The 11,204-nt window shown below is 42.4% G+C and overlaps 1 long non-coding RNA gene across 1 annotated transcript; it reads right to left on the bottom strand.

Moving 5' to 3' along the window:
* Positions 1–6,765: 6,765 nt before the first annotated feature.
* LOC141630304 (uncharacterized) lies at positions 6,766–9,756 on the bottom strand. Its single transcript, XR_012537471.1, has 2 exons — positions 9,699–9,756; positions 6,766–6,969 (listed from the first exon to the last, which is right to left on the bottom strand). It is a non-coding gene; the product is annotated as an uncharacterized LOC141630304 (long non-coding RNA).
* Positions 9,757–11,204: the final 1,448 nt, after the last annotated feature.

Raw genomic sequence — 11,204 nt, 5'->3', positions numbered from 1 at the left:
AGTGATCTTTACTCGACCGAGTGTTATTTATACTCGGCCGAGTGTTCTTTCGGCGGAGGGGTGTTAAATTTTGAGCATGTGTTTACGTTTCTTTCTTTCTTATCAGCTCAAAATGCCGCCCAAAAGAACTCCGCGAGATCCAAGCTTCGGAGATGACTCTTGATGAGATTGCTCGCATGATTGAGCAACAAGAGGCTCTCCTTGAAGCTCTCAAAAATGTGGGAAAGGGGAAAGAGAAGCCGATTGATGCAACCCTGACTTAGCATCAACATTGCTCGTTTCCACCCTCCCACATATGACGGGGTAGGTGAACCAAAGTCGCTCGAGAAGTGGCACCGTGAGATTGAAGCTCTCATGGAAATGGTTAAGTGCCCCGAGGATATGGTTGTTGAACAGGTTGTGTACTACCTAAGGGGAGAAGCGGCAGTTTGGTGGCAGAACGTCAAGGAGGATGCTAGAGCTTACTACCAGGAGGAAGGGGCTATTCCGTGGTCCAGGTTGAAGAGCGCTATGAGAGAGCGATTTGTGCCGGAGCATATCCGACACAAGATGAGATCCGACTTTGAATCTTTCACTATGTCTGAAGAGATGACAGTTACTGATTACTATCATCGATTTGTGGAGCTATCTCGTTATGTGGAAGATTTGCAGCTCGGGCAAAAGGGTTTGGCTCTCCGATTTGAGAGGGGCTTGTCTGCTAAGATCGTGAGTCGTATGCAGGCTGGGGTTGCTACTGACCTCAAGGAGGTGTATCTGAGAGCGGGTCAAGCTGAGAGAATGGTGGATCTCTCAAGAGAGATCGAGGAGAGGTCTGCTACAGAAAAGAGAAAGGCAGGTGATGGTGGAAACAACAGTCAGCCCACAAACAAGAAAGGGAATTTCAACAATGCTAAGGCTTTTTCTGGTGGAGCCGGTTTCTCTGGAGGTTCTCGTGGCTGGGGAAAGAATGGGGGTCGGGCTGTAAGTGACAACACCAACCTTACGTGCTTCAACTGTGGTGGTGTAGGCCACAAAAGGCGGGAATGCACGAGCTACAAGCCCGGCAATGGTTCAGGAGCTCGATCAGGAAATTTCTCTCAGGGGCCGACTCAGAGTTTTGCTAGTAGCCGACCGGGAGGTTCATGGGGCAACAGAGGTGGACAGGGTAACCAGGGCGGTTACAACCGCGGTGGTGGTGGATCTTATCGGCGTCGAATAACGGTGTCACCCAGATTCGGCAGCTAAGCCAAGTACCTCCAATGCTTGATTCGGGGTGGAGGACGGAAGAATAGTGGAAAGCTCTTCATGATGGATAAGCGGGAAGCACAGGATGATGCTCATGTAGTTACCGGTACCTTTCTTGTTAATAATGTACCGTCTTTTGTTTTGTTTGATTAGGGGCTACACATTCGTTTGTGTCTAAGAGTCACGCAGGTGTCTATGGGTTTGGGCAAGTTTGAGGTTGTAAAAGATGATGTGTTCATACCTTCGGGGAGTCTGTGTCGTGTCTCAAGTTATATGAGGGTATACCTATGGTGATTGGAGGGGTAGATTTACCGGTAAACCTGTTAGAGTTTCCTAAGGATGGGTTTGAGGTAATTGTTGGGATGGACTGGCTGGGTAGGTATGATGCCAGGATAGATTGTAGACAGAAGAGAGTGTCTTTAAAGAGTCCCAAGGGTGTTAAAGTGTCCTATAGAGGGTTTGTGGTAAAGCCTAAGTGTAGGTTTATAGCAGTTATGACTTTAAAGTCATGTTTAAGGAAGAAGTGTCCCTTAATCCTTTGTCATGTGAGAGATCATCGGGTAGAGCCACCGATAGCTTCTGAGATTTCCGTGGTGAAGGAATTTGAAGATGTATTCCCTGAGGAGATACCGAGTTTGCCTCCCAAGAGGGATATTGATTTCAGCGTGGAGCTTAAACCGGGAACGGGTCCTATATCTAAAGCACCTTATCGTATGGCACCTAAGGAGTTGGCTGAGTTGAAGAAGCAGTTACATGAGTTGTTAGACAAGGGTTATATCAGGCCTAGCGTGTCACCGTGGGGAGCTCCAGTTCTTTTTGTAAAGAAGAAGGATGGGAGTATGAGATTGTGCATTGACTACAGAGAGCTCAATCGGGTTACAGTAAAGAACAAGTATCCGTTGCCGAGGATTGATGATTTGTTCGATCAGCTTAGTGGAGCTGGTGTGTTCTCTAAGATTGATCTCAGGTCGGGGTATCATCAGCTGAGGATAGCAGACGAAGATATTCCTAAAACAGCGTTCCGATCTCGTTATGGTCATTACGAGTATGTAGTGATGCCTTTTGGGTTGACCAATGCGCCAGCAGCTTTTATGGATTTGATGAACCGGATCTTCACACCGTTTTTGGATAGGTTTGTGGTCGTTTTCATCGACGATATCCTAGTATATTCCAAGTCTAAGGAGGAACACGAAGAGCACTTGAGGATAGTTTTGCAGACTTTGAGGGAAAATCAGCTCTATGCCAAGTTATCCAAGTGCGAGTTCTGGTTAGAGGAAGTGGCTTTCCTAGGCCATGTAATATCCAAGAAGGGGGTATCTGTGGATCCTAGTAAAATTGAGGCCGTTACCAAGTGGGAATCGCCGAAGAATGTGGCGGAGATTCGGAGTTTCTTAGGCCTTGCCGGCTACTACCGGAGATTTGTGAAGGATTTCTCTACCATAGCACGGCCTATGACATCCTTGATGAGGAAAGAAGTCAGATTTGTTTGGGATGAGAGTTGTGAAACGGCGTTTCAGACCTTAAAAGAACGTTTGACCACAGCTCCTATCCTAGCCTTGCCTGAGGGTTGTGAGAACTTTGAGGTTTATACCGACGCTTCAAAGAACGGTTTGGGTTGTGTCTTGATGCGGGGAGGAAAGTGATAGCTTATGCTTCGAGGCGATTGAAGCAATATGAGGAGAATTATCCTACTCATGATCCGGAGCCGGGAGCGGTTGTGTTTGCTCTTAAGATTTGGAGGCACTACCTTTATGGCGCAACTTTTAAGGTGTTTTTCGATCACAAGAGTTTAAAGTATATCTACACCGAAGGAGCCGAACATGCGAGAGACGGTGGATGGAGTTGATTGGAGACTATGATATGGACATTATCTATCATGAGGGTAAAGCTAATGTTGTTGCAGATGCTTTGAGTAGGAAGAGCGTTCATTCGCTATGCACGCCTATGTCCTTTTGAAGTTGAGAGACGAGATGTCTAGTTTGGGGATCTTTATGATTCGAGAAGGGAATACCATCGGGGATTTGACAATTGAGCCAGAATTGTATGAGAACATCAAGAGTAAGCAAGAGCTCGATCCGAAGATTCAGGAGTGGAAGTCAACGGTGGAGAGCGGAGCAGCATCTAGGTTCTCAATACATCCAGATGGGAGTGTTAGATTTGATGGGAGATGGTGTGTTCCTGACGATGCAGAGTTAAGGAGAATGATCTTGTCCGAGGCTCATTGCACTCCTTATTCGGTTCACCCGGGTGGTGACAAGCTTTACAGAGACCTTAAGAAGACTTTTTGGTGGCCGAACATGAAGAGGGAGGTAGCTGAGTTTGTGGCTAGATGTTTGACTTGCCCGGAGGGTCAAAGGTGAGCAAAGGAGACCTCAAGGTAAGATTCGGTCCCGACAAAGTGCCCGAGTGGAAATGGGAGTCGATCTCTATGGACTTTATTGTGGGGTTACCGAGGTCACAACAAGGTAACAACATGATTTGGGTGATTGTGGATCGGTTAACCAAGTCAGCTCATTTTGTTCCAATGAAAGATACTTGGTCTAAGATGCAATTGGCATTGGGCTACAGAAGACATGTGGTTCGGTTACATGGTATACCGAAGGATATCGTTTTCGATCGTGATGCGAGGTTCATATCCAAGTTTTGGCAAGCGCAAGAGTTGATGGGCACAACGCTGAAGATGAGCACGACTTTTCATCCGCAACCGATGGTCGTCGGACGAACGGACCATCAAGACCTTGGAAGACATGCTAAGGGCATGTGTTATGGACTTTGGAGGTAGTTGGGAAGACAGACTTGATTTGATCGAGTTTTCATATAATAATAGTTATCATACAAGCATTGGGATGGCACCTTTTGAAGCTTTGTATGGCCGGAAATGTCGGAGTCCAGTTTGTTGGGATGATAGTTCCGAGGCAGTGGTTTTAGGACCACAACTGGTTCAAGATATGGTGGAGCAAATCCAGTTGATTCGACAAAGGATGAGAGCAGCTCAAGATCGTCAAAAGAGCTACGCCGATTTACACCGCTCGGACATTGAGTTTTCGGTAGGTGACAAAGTTCTTTTGAAAGTGTCACCTATGCGAGGTGTTATGAGGTTTGGGAAGAAGGGTAAGCTAAGTCAAAAGTTTATAGGTCCTTATGAGATTTTGGACCGTGTTGGCGAGGTAGCCTACAGGTTAGCTCTACCACCAGCTTTGGATAGAGTGCACAATGTTTTTCACATATCTCAACTCCGGAAGTATGTGAGCGACCCGTCGCATATCCTTGAGATGGAGAACATCGAGTTGGATGAATCCTTGTCCTATGCCGAAATTCCTAAGGAAATTCTTGATCGCAAAGTTCGTAAGACCCGGAATGGTGAGACGGTTTTACTCAAGGTTCTTTGGTCTAATCATAACGTGGAGGAAGCCACATGGGAACCTGAGGAAGCTATGCGAGAGCGTTTTCCTAACCTTTTTGATCAGGTATGTTTGGTTACGGGGACGTAACCGTTGTTTTTTTTTAGGGGGGTAGGAGATGGTCGCGATAGTGTTTTGTGTTCTCTTTGCCTTGTTTGATTCGTGTCGGGAGATGTGTTTGGGGTAACTTGTTGTGATGCTTGTGTAGTTCCTTGGAGTTGTTTCATGTGTTTGTTAGAGTCTTGTGTCGTGGTGTTGTGTTTGTGTGTAGTTGAGTGTGAACTTCGGGACGAAGTTCTTTTTAGGGGGAAAGATTGTAACACTACGGATTTCCTTTGGAGCCTACTCGACCGAGTAGAGCCTACTCGGCCGAGTAGTGCTCTTTGTGAGAGTTATTTCGGTTCTGCCGAGGAACACTCGGCCGAGTATAGTGAATACTCGACCGAGTGTAGACCACTCGGCCGAGTGTCGTCACACTCGACCGAGTGTCCGGTCTGGCGAAGTCATATTTTGACGGTTTGATTAGGGTATGATTAGGTTATTTTATATTTTCGCGTCGGTTTTCTAATATCGTTTTCAAGCGTTATCACTTCTACGTTACCCTAATCACATCCAAATCATCCCCTAATCCTTTCCTTGAGCATTTCGTAGCATCTTTGTGTGGATACTTGCGTAACTCTTGCGTATAAGGTTTTGTTGCACTGTTGGTAAGTTCTACCTTTGTATTTGTTGCATCTTTTTGGGTTGTTATACATTTATGTGGAAGGGGATGTTGGGAATTGTTCAAAGTGTAATTGTGTTGTATGATCTTTGTATAGGAGAAGACTTCGTAGAGGAGCCTTTTTGATTGTCCGTGTTGCTTCTGCTTTGTGATTGCTAAGGTAGGGTTTCCCTACTCAGTTGCTGTGCTTTACCTGACATGTTATTGTATTTATCGTTGTCTATTGATCATCGTAATGTGGAGATTGTTGTGACATTGTTGGTATGAGGGGATTGAGATGGCAGTGATGTCATGTGATTGTGATTGTGGTGGAGTCACTTGCGGGAGTGGCTTCACACCCTAGTTCGCCCTCCGTGGAACCCGCCACGGGAGGGGATGTGCACATTAAGGGACAGGGATTGTTTGTCGCTCATTGAGGAGCTGGACTAGGTGGGATCGGCTGCGGTCACCCACTGGCGGCGAGGATTACCTGTTGCGATGGGTAATCTGGCAGGGCTACACACTTTAGTGTGTAGTCGGTTACTATGTGAGCCAGGGTGATTGGGAGTAGACGATGATCAAACGAGTATTGCATTTATTTGTCTTGTTTGTTGCATAATACTGACCCCGTTGTTGTTTGTGGAATCTGCGGTGATCCATTCGGGGATGGTGAGCAGGCTTGACAGGTTTTGCTAGTGAGAGCTTGGGGATCATCTTGGGAGATTTGTCACCATGAGTCATAGCATCACCGTCGGAGTCTTAGCGAGTCTCTTTTATTATTAAGACTTCGGAGTTGTATTTCATTAGACAGTATTTGGTTTTGGATGTTGTAAACTTTGTTAATTACATTATTTTAATAAATGTGCTCAGTTCAGACGCTTTTGATATGTACTAACCTCGGGCAACCGAGATGGTAACACATTCTCATGGTAGGGTGGTCCTGGTAAGGCACCTTGCTATGAGGGGGTGTTACAATTATTCCTTAGACTCGACAAAACAGGAACTCCGGGATGACCCAAGCGGTCATACCAAAGAGACGACGCTAAGGTAGCAAAATTGGACGATGATGCAACGGACTTGGCCGTGAAAATAGGACAATGGTCGCCCCGACTCGCACACCTCATGAGACGTGTCCCCGTCCGCACATCCTTCACACAATAACGAAAAGGGTCAAATTCAACAGTGACCATATTATCGGTAGTGAACTTTCTTATGGAAAGTAGATTTTTGACTAATTGGGGAGAATAAAGGACGTTTTTGAGGACAAACGGGGGGTGTGGTTTTGGTAAGGTAGCGTGACCGTAACCTTTTATTGGAATAAAATGACCATTTCTGACAACTATACCATTATTGTGACACCCCGCGATAAAGCGGAAAATATAACTAATAAAATGCGGAATTTTAAGGAATTTTTAAAACTTTTAAAATTTAAAGCGCGGGTTCACCAAAATCTAAAACATAAATAAAGAATGCGGAAATAAAGTTTAAATTATACAAACGTGATAGTCAAGGTGAGGGAAAAGATATCCCTCGAATGACAATACAATAAAAGGGGAGTCTAAACAATCCTAATAAACCGACTAAAAGGCCAAAGTGCTCGCTAGCTCACACATGTCTTCACCCCACGAATGCACCAACTAATACCTGTCATTCATGTAAACATGAACGCACGATCGTGGGGAGTAACTCAAGGTTCTCCCACCACAAAATGTCAAAACGAACATAACAAAGAACTAAAACAGGTAAGTCATATAAGATGCATACAAAAGGTAAGAATGTCAAGTTTATATGTAAACATGGCAAATAATTGAGATGGAACAAGATAGACCAACATTAGCATAATAAAGATTCAACTGATCATGTGAGACAATTAAATAATATGAAAGACAAGAATACGGTCATTTATACAAAAGCACGCATTTCAAGGAAATACAACATAGAAATGAGATTGGAATACGAATCATGTGAAACAGATAAGTAAGAGATCAACCAATGCAAATTACAAGAATAGAAACCGCAGCCATTATTTGGAAAACCACTTAGCAAACATTGCACGGGACGTGGCTACTAATGTCACATTCATACTTATGGCTTGCATCTCACCATAAGAACGGATGGGAACATCAATCCCGACGATCATATCACAACTAGAGGGCTTATAGCTCACCCCTAGTATCCGATAGGACCAAGACAAACAACACAAGGCATAACTCTTACCTTGAAAGACAAATACCAATATCTATAACCAAGCAAGACCTTTACTACTCATATATCAAAATATAATTCCCCTGGTAGGACGACAATGGTACTCCCAAGACTCGGTCCTAGTCTAGTCTAAATCGCCGGACTCTCGGGCGAACGGTCCCCGATTCGACATGCGGCGAACAGTCCGCATCCAAGACTCGAAGACAGATCGGAAATCGAGAACCCACAATCGGCAGGAGACGGTCGAAAGAGGCGGAAGATATGAGCTAAACCCACAATCGGCAGGACAGTCCGAAAGAGGCGTAAAGATAAGTCATGCAATACGGTATAGCATAAAGGCATTATCATAAGAATACGACCCACTACAAGTAAGTATTTATAATAATCTTTCATACTTGTATTATATCGATAAGCATTTCTTTTCATGAATATACATGCCAATCAAATAAAATATAAGGTGCATCCATTTAAAAGGAATGACGTTAGAATATGATATGAAGCATTTAATACTCCCCTAAGCTGATAATGGTGCCATTTTCGCCAATCTTGAATACACTCATCATTTCAAATTCGAGTTTAGTAATACCTTTTTGACACCACAGTATTCACGTTCGATTCATAGAGTCGTGGAACAATATGATGCACATTATGCATTGCTACGTTAAAATGGTAATGAATAAATTATTTTCGGAGTACACAACAGAATCCAAACCATGACAAATAAAAGATTAATATGCAATACAAAGGCAAGTAAGAATGAAGCACGACGACATTAACTGGTTACATATAATTTAAACAAACAAACTTCTCGAGTCTCAACTGCTAACAATTGTGAACGCTACTCCATCTGTCTAGCTGCCCCTCCAATGAACCCCTATTCTTCCCAACAACAGCCCATAAAACCGCCTGTTCAAACACATTAAAACAGTCCCAAAAATGCATAGACAACCGTCCCACATCAGTCACACTTACGCCCCAAGAATAGTCCCGAAAAGCACCATTTTATCCGTCCCGAAACTTAGCCCAGCTCAGCATGCAAGAAGCTAATATACACAAAGATTGGCAGTAAATGGTAAAGCTAACTCAATTGACCAAAATTCAACCCCAATACGAACACACGGAAAGAGCGACCGGAAATAAAACCAAAACAGTCCACACACAACCGCCATTTCGACTATCCAAAACAATCACGTGGCCGCCATGACAAACATCCCCAAAACAGCGAGAAATCGTCCCAAAAAAGACGCAAAAACAGTCCCACAATAGCATTATGCAGTCAATGAGTAACCTGCACACAGTGACTCAAAATAGTCCAGTTCTCTTTGCAACCACATGTTTTCTCATGATTTAAAAGGTACTACTTGCACACACAGTGTAATGGTTCAATAATCTTTGCAGCCATAATTTTTCAAAAAGAAAGGCTGTAAAGTGTAAACATAACAAAAGATCCAAATAATGAATAAAAAGGAAGGGCGGCATAACAGGAGTAAAATTGAGAGCATTTGTGCATTTATTGGAGCTATGTACACGGAAGGCAAAACTAAAGCACATTGAACCATTTCAGTAGGGTCTTAGACTCTTACAGTACCTTGAGCTTAAGTCATACTGATCTTCACTTGTCAAACTGAAAGAAAACAATGATCGTGCTCGCATAAAAGAGTACATACTAAGACAACATTTGAGACAAGATTAAGACGGAAATTCTCATGTATAAAGCACGCTCAAAAACAGTCCCGAAGACCACATAAACCGAGACTTTTATCTTTCATCTACAAGACTGGATTATACCTATATTGACATGATAAATTATCACTAAAATAGGAGGACTTACTATAAGAAGTATGCGCCTATACAGAGGCAGCTCCTAAATAACCTTAAACAAAAGTAATTTGCTTTCCAGCCATGGAAATATGATACTCAAGGCGTGCATACTTCATATTATCAGTACGAAATGCAGAAAGGTGACGCCCACTTCAACATCAACCAACCGAGTAATGGAAACATAGCTAAGGGCGCATAAAAAACAGCCTAATTCAACATTATTTTGAGACGGAGATTATCATACAAATGAGAAAAGCATAAAGAATCAAATTTTATCAAACAAGAGCATATAAATCGACATATAAGACGGAATTTCGACATTTTGTCGAGTAACCTATCACCGTTACCTGTTTTTGATCTCTGAAAGTCCAAGGAATCGCCCAAGGATGATCTTAAACCCAAAAAAGAAGAAATTAACCCAAAATCCGAATCCTTAGTAAGTTTATTTGAATTGAAATAGGATCAAAGCTTGGCCCTTTCTTACATATAAAGAAAGAGGATGAGATGGGGAAGTTATTGGTGTAAAATTTATCGGATTTGGTTGAGAATGGAGGCGGGATCTGAGGTTGGATGTCGGGTTTAATGGAGGGGTTGATGTTGTTGATACTGTGAAGGTGTTGGTGTTGTTTTGCTGGTAACACGAAAAGAAGGGGAAAAAGAAATGGGGTAGGGACACCGTGTAATGACAAAGACAATAATAATAATAATAATAATAATAATAAAATTATTTAAAAGTAGAGTGTAAGAGGGTGTGTGAGAGTGATGTGTTGTCGTAATCGGGTTGGTCCGAATTGAAAAAGCTTTATAAGAGAAATGCGACGATCTTTGCTAGACGGAAATGTGTGTATAACTTAAGACGAAAATATTATTATTATTCTCACTATTATTACTCTCCGACTGAATATATTTATTTCTATATAAACAAGCTTGTACAAATGTAACTTTTATAAAATTTATGTTTAAAACGAAATTAATTAAATTAAATACTTTAAATATAAATAAAACAATAGAACGGTTAATTAAATTATAAATGCTAAAACTGGGAAATTCGCGGGTGTTACAATTATTAATGCTCGAATTAACAAAAGACGAGAGCTGAGGTTACCTTGATCCGACGTCATATGCGAGGTTGCTTCTGTATCCATTACCCATGGCTCCGGAGGCCCAAGTTCAAGCGTATACATTGCAGCAGCTATGTTTGTCTGAGTAGGGCCCGATTCGACCTTAGGCCTTTATTTTTTAGGCTCAACAAGCTTCAAGCTGGGTCCGAGCTCGAGCTAAAAAATTCGAGCCGAATCCGAGCCGAACCCGAGCTCAAGCTAAGATAGGCCTGTTAACAGCTCTAGACACTGCCCGAATTCGATATGACCCGACTTGTTACAGACCCGAATGACCCGATTACTACCTATAACTATTGTTCGATCTAGATCCACGATATGTGTTGCCTAGACAAGGCAAGATCATATGGACCAAAATATACTCTCTGTATTCCACTGCCTTCTTTACGTATTGCATTTTGAGATGTTCTGTCTAAGTTTTTACCCTACCTACCCCACTTGCTTGGGGGGTAACTAATTGTTTTCATCAATGGAACTGTGGAAGTATTTGTTCTCTAAAGTCTGATATTTAGTTACCAGATTTTCGCATATAACATTAAAATATTATATAAGATTAGGAGATACTTCCTCTATTCAACTCCAAATAGTATTTATCATTTTTTCACGTTTACCAATGCTAGTTTTATTTTGTAAATATTTTTAGTTACACATTTTTTAAAATTATAAAAGTTTGATACTTTTAATGTACTCTAAAAGACAAATAAAACAAGATCTCACATGAATATATTGGGAGGA

Source organism: Silene latifolia, chromosome 2 (assembly GCF_048544455.1).
Source record: "Silene latifolia isolate original U9 population chromosome 2, ASM4854445v1, whole genome shotgun sequence".
Taxonomy (NCBI): Eukaryota; Viridiplantae; Streptophyta; class Magnoliopsida; order Caryophyllales; family Caryophyllaceae; genus Silene; species Silene latifolia.
The sequence above is the reverse complement of the archived record's forward strand: the minus strand, read 5'-3'. Positions and strand labels throughout refer to the sequence as shown.